Genomic DNA, 14,441 nt, shown 5'->3' with positions numbered 1-14,441 from the left:
AATCAATCTAAAAGAGTATTTTAAATATAAGCTAAAAGACCATTATAAGGCTCTGTGGATGTTTTATTCAGAAAGGAATTTAAGGACAGTATTTTACAACCAATTTTTAAAGTACAATCGATTAATATATGTTACAGGTGACTAATTAAACTTCAGGTTTTGATGTTAAAATGTGGTGGCGGAATGGCTGTGCAGGGCGGTGGAATTGATTTGTATCATACAATGTAATGATCACGATGTTGTAAATGTTCTTAATGTTCAATAAAGTAATATAAAAAAAAGTGGGGAGCACACACGTTTCTGACTCAGAAGGTTGTGAGTTCAAGTTCCACTCCCGAGAGTAGTAGCACATAAATCTAGGCTGACTCTCTAGTGGAGTGCTGCACTGTCAGAGGTGCCGTCTTTTGAATCAGACGTTATACAGAGGCCCTGTCTGCGCTCTCAGTGGACGTAAAAGGTCCCATGGCCATTTTTCGAAGAAGAGCAGGGGAGTTATTCCCGGTGTCATGGACAATATTAATCCCGCAATCAACATAACAGAAACTGATTATCTTGTCATTGTCACATTGCCGTTTGTGGGAGCTTGCTGTGCACAAATTGGCTGCCGCATTTCCCACATTACAACAGTGACTACACTTCTAAAGTAATTCATTGGCTGTAAAGCGCTTTGAGAAGTCCGGTGGTCGTGAAAGGTTTTATATCAATGCAAGTCTTTCTTTCTTAAAAGGTAGAATGGTTACAACGCAGAAGGAGGCCATTCGGCCCGTCAAGGCCGTGCCGGCTCTCTGCAAGAGCACTTCAGCAAGTCAAACTTTCACCTATAGTCCTTCGATTGATTTTCCTTCAAGTCCTTATCCAATTCCCTTTTGAAAGACACGATTGATTCTGCCTCCACCACCCTGTATGGCAGCACTCGCTGCACATAAAAAGTTTTTTCCTATGTGTCCTTTGGATATTCTGCCAATCACCTTAAATCTGTGTCCTCTGATTCGTGAGCTTTCCAACAATGGGAACAGTTTATCTCTCTCTACTCTGTCCAGACCCCTCATGATTTTGAACTCCTCTATCACATCTCCTCTCAACCTTCTCTGCTCCAAAGATAACAACCCCAGTTTCTCCAGTCTATCCTCGTAACTGAAGTCCCTCATTCCTGGAATCATTCTCGTAAATAATTTCTGCACCTGCTCTAACGACTTCAAATCCTACCTAATCTGCAGTGCCCAGAGTTGGACACAATACTCCAATTGAGGCCGATACTCCAGTGTTTTACATAGATTCATCATATCTTCCTTGTTTCTGTACTCTATGTCTCTATTTATGAACGCAGGATCCCATATGCTTTTTTAACCACTTTCGCAAACTGCCTTGCAATCTTCAGTGATTTGTGCACATATACGCCCAGGTCTCTCTGCTCATGCACTCCTTTTAGAAATGTACCCTTTAGTATATATTGTCTCTCCTCATTCTTCCTACCAAATTCTATCATTAAATTTCATCTGCCACGTGTCCGCCCATTCCACAAGCATGTCTATTTCCTCTTCAAGTCTATCAGTATATGCCTCACGGTTCACTATACCTCCAACTTTTGTTTCATCTGCAAATTTTGAAATTGTTTGCTCTACAGCCAGGTACAAGTCTTTAATATATATCAAGAGAAGCTGTGGATCTAGTACCATCCCCTGGCGAACACCACTGTATACCTTCCTCCATTCCGAAAAACAACTGTTCTCCAGTACTCTCTGTTTCCTGTCACTTAGCCAATTCCTTATCCCTGCTGCCACCCTCCGTTTTATTCCATGGGCTTTAGCTTTGCTTGCAAGGCTATTATGTGGCACTTTAGCCACGTCATTTGGAAATCCATGTACACCACATCAACCGTATTGAGCTAATCAACCCTCTCTGTCATCTCATGAAGTAACTCGATCAAGTTAGTTAAACACGATTTGCCTTTGACAAACCCGTGCTGGCTTTCCTTAATTAATCCGCACTTGTCCAAGTCACTGCTCATTTTGTTCCAGATTATCATTTCTAAAAGCTTCCCAAACACCAAGGTTAAACTAACTGCTCTGTAATTGCTGGGTTTGCCCTTGAACAAGGGTGCAACATTTGCAATTCTCCAGTCATCTGGCACCACACCGTATCTAAGGAGGTTTGGAAGATTATGGCCAGTACCAGCGAAATTTGCACCCTTACTTCCCTCAGCATCCGAGGATGCATCCCATCCGCTCCTGGTGACCTATCTACTTTAGGTACTGCCAGACTTTCTATTACCTCATCTTTATCAAATTTTAGCCCATCCAGTATCTCAACTACCTCCTCTTTCAGTTGCCTTTGGCAGCAGCTTCTTCCTTGGTAAAGACAGATGCAAAGTATTCATTTAGTATCTCAGCCATGCCCTCTGCCTCCATTCGTATGTTTCCTTGTTGGCCCTTAATCAGCCCCACCCCTCCTCTTACAGCTCGTTTACTATTTATATGCTGATAGAAGACTTTTGGATTCCATTTTATGTTTGCTGCCAATCTATTCCAATCCTCTCTCTTTGCCCCTCTTATTTCCGTTTTCACTTCCTCTATGATCCTTCTATATTCAGCCAGGTCCTCACCTGTATTCTGAAGTTGACATGTCAAACGCCCCATTTATCTGTTTCCTCTTACTCTATCACTTTCATCATCCAGGGAGCTCTGGCTTTGGTTGTCCTACCTAATCGCCTCTTGCGAATTTACCTCAATTGTACCTGAATCAACTCTTCCTTAAAGGCAGCCCATTGCTCGATGACACTTTTGCCTGCCAATCTTTGATTGCAATTTATCCAAGCCAGCTCCGTTCTCAACCCGCTCAAACTGTCCCTCCCTCAATTAAGTATTTTTATTCCAGATTGCTCCCTGTCCTTTTCCATAGCTAATCTATTCATTATGATACAATGATCACCATTCCCTAAATGTTCCCTTACTGACACTTGTTCCACTTCACGTACATAATTTCCCAGAACGAGATCCAGCAATACCTCCTTCCTTTTTGGGACTGAAATGTACCAATCAAGAAAGTTCTCTTGAACTCATTTCAAAAATGTGTCCCCCTCTCTGCCCTTTATACTATTATTATCCCAGTCTATATTAGGATAACTGAAGTCCTCCATTGTTGCAACACGATAGAAATTGGGTTGGTAGCACCGGCGCTGAGCACCTAAAGAGACCTAGGCCTAGAAATTCAGTTGCGTTCGCCAGCCGTTAACGCCATAAGAGGGGTATATTTCCAGCGCTAGGCACTTAGCGCCCGGGCGCAGACCGATCTGCGCCTACGCCCAAATTCAGTTGACATTTAGCGCCGGCGCAAAGTGTTTGTGCCCGCTCAGCTGCGCGTGCAGCTTATGACGTCATTTCATCGTGCAACACTGTTTGTGCACCCCAAACCGGAAATTCAGTGGCGCCCGCCCATTGTGGGCATGGCGCTGTTAAGAACTGTGAAGTGGAATGCAACAGAGGCCCTGTGGGCCTCGGGGAGTGCTAATTAAAGGGCACTTACACTGACCTATAAAGCCCAGCCATTTTGCTGCAATGACTTTACTGCTTTGGATTTCTGGACAGAGACCAAGGAACAGAGCTTACTGATTTGGGACAACATACGAGAGGTATTTTTGGCTTCTGGCCAGTGCTTTGACATTTGATTCATTGTGATTTATCTGTTCTCAACTTTATTATGGGGGCTGTATGGGGGGCCAACCCTCAGTTGCAGCATTATGTTCGAAGGGCTCGGAGACGCTGTGAGAGAGGGCCAGCCATGCCTAGACGCAGAGGGGCCACCAGGCATCGGCAACGTAGGCCATACCCACTCAGGCAATACCGGCAGCAGGTGTCCTATCTCACCATGACTGCGGCGCATTGTGTGAAGAGGCTGCGCTTCAGAAGGGAGGTTGCAGAGATCTGCCAGCTGCTTCACACAGATCTGCATCCACAGCTGATGTGCAGGACGTCTCTCTCGGTGGAAGTGAAGGTCATGGTGGCTCTGAACTTTTATGCAAGCGGCTCCTTCCAAGCCGCTGCTGTGGACATAGCGAACATCTCCCAGTTCGCCGTGCATCGCTGCATCCGGCAGGTCACCGATGCACTTTACGCGAGGAGACACCAATTCATCTCCTTCCCCATGACCCGATAGAGGCAGGAGCAGTGTGCAGTCGGATTTGGCAGGATCGCGGGCTTCCCCATGGTGCAGGGCGCCATTGACTGCACGCATGTGGCAATGCCGGCACCTATCCACAGTGCCGAGAATTACCGCAACTGGAAGGGCTACCATTCCCTAAATGTACAGCTGGTGTGTGACCACAGGCAGCGCATCCTAGCTATCAATGCCCGCTTCCCAGGAAGCAGCCAAGATGCATTTATCCTGCGCCAGGCTACTGTGGCTGACATGTTCGAGGCACAGCCTCCACCAAGGGGATGGCTTATCGGGGACAAGGGCTACCCTTTGTGTACATGGCTCATGACCCCGCTCCGCGCGCCCAGGACCCCAGCGGAGGAGGCATTCAACGAAAGCCATCAAGCCACAAGGAACATCATCGAGCAAACGATAGGCATCCTCAAGCAACGGTTCCGCATCCTGGATCATTCCGGAGGATCTCTTCAGTATTCGCCGGACAGAGTCTCCCAGTTCGTCGTCGTGTGCTGCATGCTGCACAACCTGGCTATCTGCAGGACTCAGGCACTGACACCTGGCATTGCACCACCACCTCAGGAGGACGAGCAGGAGGAGGAGGAGGAGGAGGACCAGCCCAGGAGGGAGCGACAAGGGCCAAGGGCCGTCCGCCGGGGGCGTATTGATCGACACTTCTAGGCCCCCTGTCAGGGAATGGCCTGTGGCAATGAACGCACCTGAGGCAGCCGCTCCGCAAGCCCTCAGCTGGTTAACGCAACAACCACTTCAAACATGACACCTGGACATGCTGAATAAATAAAAAGCTTTATTTCACAAACTCAGGGCCCTTCCCACATGAAACAGAAAAACAGACGAGACCCCCAAAAAACAGTCAAAAACTTCGGTCACTCCCAAAACCTGGGGAGGACTAACAAAACTTGCCCATCCAAAAGGCCATCAACAGCGGCCTTATAAAAATAAGCCCCCCCCCACAACAGAGACACCCCCATGAAAACAAAAAATGCCTTGATCCTCGGCCTTAAAAAAATAATGCCCCCCACAACACAAGCCCCCAATATAAAAGAAACCGCTCTCACAACACTCTAATGGGTGTGCCGAGAGGGCGAGTCCTTAGACAGGCTTCTCCGGCCCCTGGCCGACCTGCTGCTCCACCTCAACCTGGGCCCTGCGGGTGTGGCGAGGCTGGGGGAAGGCTCATGAGGGCCACAAAGCGTGTCGGCAGATGCCCTTGGGGGTCGGCCTAGACGAGGCCTGGCCCGGGAGGGGCCGGCTGCTGACTGCTGTGGCTGGGCAGCATCAGTCTTAGCAGCAGCTCGTCGCACCTTGGCTGGGGGAGTGGCAGTATCGGCAGCACCATTGGGGGCAAGCTGGCTGATGGCAGGTGCGCGCTGCTCGCCAGAGACACTGGCACTCGGCCGGGCTGGCAGTGTAGCAAGCGCAGCAATCTGGGGGAGGCCAGACCGCTGTGCTGCAGCAGGGCGGCGGGTGCCATGGCGATGCCTCCGTGCCACAGCGAGTGTGGCAGACGTGAGTGCCCGAACTGCCCTGGTATGTGCCCGCATCAGCTGTGCCAGTGTCTGGACAGCACCACTCATCTCGCGAGCCGCGTCCTGCGCTGCAGCCAGTTGCTGCACACCCATGTCCTGCGCTGCCGCGAGTTGCTGCACACCCCTGTCGTGCGCTGCGGCCAGTTGCTGGACACCCCTGTCGTGCGCTGCCGTGAGTTGTTCGAACCCCCTGGCCTGTGATTCCCAGAAAGCCACCACACTCTGAGCCAGGGACTCAATGGCGTGAGGCGTCTGTTCGACCACCCCCATGAACTCCTGGTGGCACCGCTCAGACGCCGCCGACATCTCATCGAGGACGCGCACCTCCTCGGCGAGGACCGTGTCCGGACTGGAGGGCAGACTCTCCCTCTGGGGAGAAGGCCGCCCAGCTGGCCGACCCTTCCCGTGTGCGTCGACCCCACTTGGGCCAGGTTCTGCCCTCCCCACCAACAACTCCCCCCTCTGGGCAGAAGGCCGGCGTGCTGCCGGAGCCTTCCCGCGTGCGTCCACCCTACTGGGACCAGCTTCGGCCCTCCCCTCCAGCACCTCCCCCTGGCTCTCCTGCAGGCCAGACGTCTCCCCTCCATTGCCATCCCCTGGCGCGAGGAGGGTTCCCCCGATGTGCCACCTTCCTACTGGTCCTCGGCGTCCTCCTCCTCCAAGGGCCTGGCTCGCTGCGCTTCAGGGACCACCTCCTCCTCACCAGCTGAAAGCAGGAAGGCACAAGAGTAGCTTTAGAGTGAGGACAGGCCGTCAGCGAGGGCGGCCTGAGAGGTGCATTATGCGCATTTGTCGGTCAGTGGGAAAGGATGTAGATCTGAAGCGCGAGGGCAACGAGAGAGGTGCAACCGGTCATGTCCTTACCAGTGAGTCCCAGTACAGGGTCCGCCTCGCCGATCGCGACAGGGCCAGTCACCCGGCCACGCATGAGCCGTGCCACGCTCTCCTCCAGATCAGTGAGCGCCTGGTACTCAGGACGGCCTCCACCAGTGACAGCCTGGCTTCTTACATTGCTCGCCAGCTTGGCCTGCAAGAGAAAGGACGGCATCTAAGTACAGTGTGGTGCCCTGCCGCTGTGTGCACTGCCTCCCATGGTCGAATAGCTTGGCCAGTGTGGTGCCCTGTTGCTGGGTGCACTGCCTCCCATGGTCGAATAGCTTGGCCAGTGTGGTGCCCTGTTGCTGGGTGCACTGCCTCCCATGGTCGAATAGCTTGGCCAGTGCGTTAAGTGCAGAAAGTTCTATTGATGAACATGCAAGTGCCATTGCTGCGGGAGGAGGGCTGCCCATTAGGCCTTTGAGGTCCCTTTGCCCATAATGTGAGGTGCGCATGCAAGGATGAGGGGGACACTGGAAAGGGTACTCACCTTCACCATCCGAGTGAGGTCGTTGTACTTCTTGCGGCATTGGTCCGCACTCCTGGGGACATCACAGGTGGATGACACCCTGCGGGCGATTTTGCCCCAGGCTCTCCTGTACTGGCTCCTGGGAGCCTTCCTGCCACTGTCCGGGCACAGGATCTCTCTTCTCTTCTCCACACCATGAATGAGCACACTCAGAGCATGCTCTGAAAAGCGCTGCGCTCGCTCACGGGCCCTTTCCATTGCTCCAGGTGCTATTTTGACACACCAGTAGTGCTGAGGCCTAGCTGCAGGGCTCCAGTATGCAGGGCGTGGCAGCAGTCAAAGTTGACCCTTCCCCCTTTAAGAGCTGGCCGGCGTCAGGGTGTCTGCTGTCAATCAAAACATGACCGCACCTGCGCTGCGCCCGGCTTCGGCGTTATTAGGCCGATCGCCGGCTTAGCGCCGGAACACAGCATTTCAACGCCAGTTTCAGCGCTCGGCGAAACTTAGGGCCAACTCTACTGAATTTCGGCGATGTGGCCTACACTTTCCGGCGGGCGCTAACTTTAGCGAGCGCCCGACTTTAGCGCCCCAAAAGTGTCCAAACTGAATTTCTAGGCCCTAGAATTGGGGCGAAGCCCTATGTTGGGGCGAACGCTATGAAGATAGCGCCAACTCAGATATTGACTATGCATTTAGCACCTGCGCTAAGTGTTTACGCGCGCCCGCGAGCGCAAGCAGCTCATGACGTTATTTCAGTGTGCAACGCCTTTTACGAGCGCTTGAGCGCATATTGGGTGGCGCCCAGAGCCTTAGCGCCCAGCGCTTTTAGTGACAGTTCAAGGGAGGGCTAACAGGCCCTTCTCGGTGTAGGACGGCGCTATTTAAAGGGGACAGCTCTAGTGCAGAATCTTCTGCCACTTGGCCTGCTCATTGCGATCGCTGTTAGAGAGAGTTGGCGAGCTAATGTGGAGTGGAGTTCTGGGAATTTAGCGTTACAGCAATTGGGACCTTCAACCCTGTCCGAAGCATATGCAGCATTACACCTGAAAGCCTTTTGACCAACTGGCATTGGAAAGAGAGCTTGTTTGGAGGGCGACGGCCTCATCGCCCAACACTGTGAATGGGCAGAGAGACGGCGGGAGAGAGGGCCGGGATTGGCCAGAAGGAGGAGGGGCAATGGAGGTTGGCCAATCCGACGGGATGCTGCGAGGGTCTTTAGTCAGCAGTTGACAAGCCTTGACATGTCGGAGGAGCAGTGTTTGGGAAGGCTCCGAATCTGGAGGGACATTGTTACTGATCTGTGCCACCTGCTTGGTCAGGATCTGCAGCCGCGTGAATGCTGCAGAACCTCTCTGTCTGTGATGGCTACACTGACTGATGGCCTCCATATTTATGCCAACGGATCCTTTCATTCAGCCACTGGGAACAATGTGACTGTCGCTCAGGCTGCAGTCCGCCGTTGCATCCGGCAAGTTACAGATGCCCTTTATAGGCAAACGCGTCAATTCATGACCTTCCCTCGGACCCTGCACAAGCAGGCGGAGGAGGAGGAGTATGAGGAGGAGGAGGAGGAGGAGGAGGACGAGCAGGCGGAGCAGGAGGAGGAGGAGGAAGATGGAAGGGCTGCTGAAAGTGTAAGGTCCATACGTCAGAGGCTCATCTGGACTCCTGTCGACACCCCTGTGGTGGAATGATGAGAGTCTTAACTCATGCGCACTTTGGATGTTTGATGGCCTCTGAATGACAGCATCACTGAAAGTAGTCACATGCACCATGCAAGATTGAAACTTCTGTTTATTGATACAAAAGTCTTTCATTACAGCTAAACAACGTAATGTGAGCAGAAACCATTACTTTCAAAATAACTGTGAACTGTTCGGCAAAGCCGCAAAACTCAACAAACCTTCTGCAAATATAACAGCAGGTGAGGGTGTCCTTGAATTTGGACAAACAAACGTCTCAGCACTTCCCTCTACAAACGGCCCCTTGAGGGAGAACGACTTCTCTTTCGCGCCCGGCCCCTTCCCTCCCTGCTGCTCCTAAGTAATTGTACCCCAGTGGCGGGCTCAACGTTGGGGGATGCTTGCTTACTGTCTGGAAGTGCAGAAGCCTCTGAGGGGCGGCCTGGCCGACCTCTGGGCTTGGAGGGTGTGGGCGCAGGATGCTTGCTGTGACCATGGCTGGAATCAGTGTGGCCTGCAGGTGGTGGCAGCTGCAATGCAGGCGACCCAGCGCTGGCATGTGCAATGGTCTCCTGCCGAGAGAGGACACCTGCACCATGGTCGGACGACACACTGGCTTTCTGAGGGGAGCGGCTCGGCTCATCTGCCACAATCGCATGCTCCACTGATTCCTGGCCTTGTACGGGATTGGAAGGGCCCGGGGTGATCCTATCTGATGCAGAGATGGTGGCTGCAGTGAGTGATCGCGTGGCGTCAATCTGGCTATGGAGGAGCCCAGCAAGTGACTGCGTGGCAACAGTGAGGACCTGTGTGCCAGGTGCCAGTGCTTCGGAGAAGGCCTGGACAGTTCTTCCCATGGCTTCGGACAAGGCAGGTGCCAACCGCTCCACTGCCTCGGACAAGCCCTGCACAGACCTTTCCAGGGATTGTCCGAAGCCCTGAACAGTCCTTTCCATTGCCGACTCAAAGCCGTGGACAGTTCTCTCCATTGTTGGGCCGAAGCCCGAATAGTCCTGTCCATTGTGGCCCCGAACCCTGGATAGACCTGTCCATTGTTTCCCCGAGCAACTGGAGAGTCCTGTCCATTGTTGCCCCAAAGCCCTGCAGAGTCCTCTCCATTGTTGCCCCGAAGTCCAACATACACCTAGCTAATGAATCTATTGACTCAGTCATCTTCTCCACTGCAGTCATCAGCTCCGTGTGTCTGACCCAGGCCTGTTTGCTCATCTCAGTCAGGAGACGGACCTCATCTGCACTCTGTGCAGCAGACATGACGACCTGCCCTGCCCTGCGGGGGGATGGTGGCCGAACTTGCCTATCCCCCGTGCGTTGCTGCATGCCGCTTGCATGCCGCAACTGGTTCATCCTCAGAGCCACCCTCCCTCCCCTCCAGGGGACTACTATCCCCAGTCTGCAGATGTCTCAGCTCCCCGGATTCTGCAACGGCTGGTCCGGATTCCTCCTGGTCCTCGCCTCCGGTGGCACTGGCACTGGCGCTTCAGCGCATTGAGCCCGAGTTGGTGCTGCTTCATCTGAAAGTGGGAGGTGGAAGAGTGGCTTTAGGAAAAGGACAGCTTTGCTGAAAGGCATGCCAGATTGCGGCAAGGCTCTGACATGGCTGCACACTGAGTATGCATGCTGGCCAGTGGACCAAGTGGAAGGCAACAGGTGAAAAAGTTGAGAGTCGTACTCTCGCTGTCGGTAATGGGGTCGGCAGATGCAGTGGTCACAGGACCAGACAGACGTCCTCCAAGTATCTGGTGAACTCTCTCCTCCAGATCCATGAGAGTGACCACTTATGCAGGCCCGCCACCGGTTCGACGCTGCTCCTTTCGAATCATCGGCAGCTTGGACTGCAGGGGAAAGAAGGGGAGGTTCTGTTACACGATGCCTTGAGACCTCATCGCATGCCTCCCATGGTGGAAGAGCCCTTACATGAGACCTTGAGACCTCATCGCATGTCCCCCATGGTGCAAGAGCCCTTACATGAGGCCTTGAGACATCATCGCATGCTCCCCATGGTGCAAGAGCCCTTACATGAGGCCTTGAGACATCTGTCCATGTGTGTGCCCAGAAAGGTCCATGGGTGCATACTGACAGATCGCCATTGGCGCATCATTGCAGCAGGGTGCACGAAGTCAGCTGCAGATGGAGGGAAGCACAAGTTTGGCAAACCATCACTCACCCTAACGATCCGTGTGAGGTCGTTGAATTTCTTCCTGCACTGAACAGGGGTCCTGGTAGCCATGCTGCTGGAGTTCACCCTCACAGCAACCTCCCTCCACGATCGTCGATAAGCCTTCTGATTAGGCCTCTTGCCATTATCCGGATACAGGACCTCTCGACGGTGTTCAACTGCTACCACCAAGTGGTCCAGAGCCTCAGTGCAGAAGCGCTCTGCTCTCTGCCTAACCTTCTCCATGATGAACAAGTTTGTACTGCCAGACAAGGGCGAGCGCCGAACCTGAGGGTGTTGAAGCTCAGGCTGACTGACCCACCCCTTTAAGAGGCGGCCGGCGCCTGGAGGTCTCGTGATTTCACGTAATTGAGTTCACCTGCGCTGCGCCCGTCCGCGTCGAAATTGAGTAGCGCCTGACCTTTTTGCCTTATGAGCACCATGCAACAGCTGATTTAGCGCCTCAATCCCCTTTGGGGGTGATGCAACCCAATATCGCGCTAGGCGGCGATAAGTTTCATCTGGCTATAAACTTTGCACATCGCCAGTTCTAATGCCTCAAGCGGGGCTATACCCAATTTCTAGGCCTATATTTCTTCCACCTCTCAGTTATTTCCCTGCAAATTTGCTCCTTTTTATCCTTCCCACTAGTTGGTGGACTATAGAATAAACCTAGTACTGTGATAATACCTCCATTGTTTCTTAAATCTAATCAAATATATTCAGTCCTTGATCCCTCCAGGGGCATCCTCTCTCTCAAGCATTGTAATATTCTCCTTAATCAATATCATTACCCCACCTCATTTCTTTCCCTATCATTCCGAAACATCTTATATCCAGGAAAATTTGGACCCACTCCTGCCCTCTTTAGAGCCAGGTCTCTATTATCGCAATGACATCACTTTCCTACGTGGCTATTTGCGCCTGCAGCTCACCAAGCTTTTTACCACACTTAGTGTGTTTACACACATGCACTCTAAACCTATCTCACAGTGTCAGCTGTGGCTAAGTTAGTAGCACACTAGCCTCTCAGTCATAAGGTTGTGGGTTCAAGTCCCTCACCAGAGACCTAAGCCCATAATTCCAGGCTGACACTCCAGTGTAGTATTGAGGGTGTACTGCACTGTCGGAGGTGCTGTAATTCCAATGAGAGGTTAAACCGAGGCCCAGTCTGCTCTCTCAGGTGGATGTAAAAAATCCCATTACACTAGTTCGAGGAATAGCAGAGGGAGTTATCCCTGATGTCCTGGCCAATGTTTAACCCTCAATCAACAGAACAAAAACAGATTACCTGATCATTATCAGAGTGCTGTTTGTGGGAACTTGCTGTGCACAAATTGCCTGCCGTGTTTCTCACATTACAAAAGTGACTACACTCTAAAAGTATTCCTTGGTTGTAAAGCGCTTTGAGACTATGGATCGTCGTGAAAGGCGTGATATAAATGTAAGCCTTTATTTTAGTCCTTAAAAGAGCAAAATACTGCGGATGCTGGAAATCTGAAATAACAACAGAAAATGCTGTAAGCACTCATGTCAGGCAACATTGTGGAAAGAGAAACAGAGTTAACGTTTCAGGTCGATGACTCTTCGTCAGAACTGGAAAAAGTTAGAGACATAACAGGTTATAATCAGGTGCAGAGGCAGGGGACAGGGGGCAGGGGAGGAAAGAACAAAAGGGACGGCCTGTGATAGGCTGGGAGTCAGTACTGGGTAAATGTTGCAAATGGGGAAGGCAAAACCATCAACAGCTGCCCCCTGAAAAAAGAGGGGCGGAGGATATGATCTGAAATTCTTGAAATCAGTGTTGAGTCCAGAAGGCTGTAAAGTTCCTAATTGAAAGATGAGGTGCTGTTGTAAGAGGCAGAGGACAGAGAGGTCAGAGTGGAGATTGTCAGCTGGTCATATTAATTCTCCACTACACTCCCACTCTGACAGCAGTTCATTTCTCTATTGCCTGAAACTAGAACAAGAACAACATGTTTGTAAAGATTGAACTTACCCAGAGAGCCAGGTCATGGTGTTTGTCGAGGGGAAGAATAATTAAATGTAGCAAAGGTTTGATACCAAGGAATGAAAGGGAAATATTAAAAAAATTAAACAATGTAAATAAATTTTAAAGAAATGTTGATTTCTCGCATATTCATACTCACAGAAGCAGAACTATCAGTCAATATCCCGAATTCTCCATCACCATCCCAGACTGTGTCATGTTCCACTGGCAGCACAGGCCCACCAGAGGTGGGGGCACAGTGTTATCCAGTCACGTGGGCAAGATCCTGCGTGTTCTCACCATTGCATAAGGATATAATGAAGTCTCATGGCTTCCAGTCAGACATGAGCAAGGTAACTTCCTGTTGTTTACCACCTAGCGCCCTCCCTCAGCTGATGAATCGACACATCTTCATGCTGCACAGCAGTTGATGGGAGCAACCAGAGCAGAAAGGGTACAAATTATACTCTAGGGTGGGAGGGGGTGAAACTTCAATGTCCATCACCAAGAGTTGCTCGGAAGTACCAGCATTAACCGAGCGCTGAAGAACACAGCTGCCAGACTGGGATTGCAGCAGGTAGTAGGAGAACCAACATGGGAGAATAGACTGCTTGACATCGTCCTCCCCAACCGAGCTATCACATATGTATCTGTCCATGACGACATTTGTAGAACTGAACACTGCACAATATTTGTGGAGAATAAGTCTCGCCTTCACCCTGAGACCATACGCCAGCTATCATAAGTACATAAGAAATAGGAGCAGGAGTAGGCCATTTGGCCCCTCGAGCCTGCTCCGCCATTAAATTGGATCATGGCTGTTCTGCTCCTGGGCTCAGTTCCATATCCCTGCCTGCTCCCCATAACGTTTCACTACCTTATTGTTCAAATATCTCTCTATCTCCACCTTAAATATATTCAATGACTCAGCCTCCACAACTTTCTGGGGCAGAAATTTCCAGAGATTTATGACCTGCAATGAAGAAATTTCTCCTCATCTCGGTTTTAAATGGGTGACCCCTTAATCTGAAACTTTGCCCCCTAGTTATATATGCCTCCAAGAGGGGAAGCATATTCTCTGCATATAACTTGTCGAGCCTACTCACTGACTTATATGTTTCAATAAGTTCACCTCTCATTCTTCTAAACTCCAACTGTATGCAGTACTCCAGGTGTGGTTTCACCAACACCCTGTAAAGTTGTAGCAGGACTTCCTGCTTTTATACACCAGCACCCTGGCAGTAAAGGCAAACATTCCATTTGCATTCCGGATTACTTTACGTACCTGCATGTTAACGTTTTGGACAAAAAAGGTCTATCCAGCCTAATCCCACTTTCCAGCTCTTGGTCCGTAGCCCTGTAGGTTACAGCACTTCAAGTGCATATCCAAGTACTTTTTTAATATAAAGCGGGCTTCTGGCTCTACCACACTTTCAGGCAGTCAGTTCCCGACCCCCACCGCCCTCTCTTTGAAAACAGTTCTCTTCATCTCCACTCTAATCCTTCTACCAATTACATTAAATCTATGCCCCTGGTTATTGATTTCTCTGCT

The sequence above is a fragment of the Somniosus microcephalus genome, unplaced genomic scaffold, assembly GCF_052327205.1.
Source record: "Somniosus microcephalus isolate GS21.2 unplaced genomic scaffold, FLI_Smic_1.0 unresolved_chr3, whole genome shotgun sequence".
In the NCBI taxonomy this organism is placed as follows: domain Eukaryota; kingdom Metazoa; phylum Chordata; class Chondrichthyes; order Squaliformes; family Somniosidae; genus Somniosus; species Somniosus microcephalus.
Note: the sequence above shows the minus strand (reverse complement) of the source record.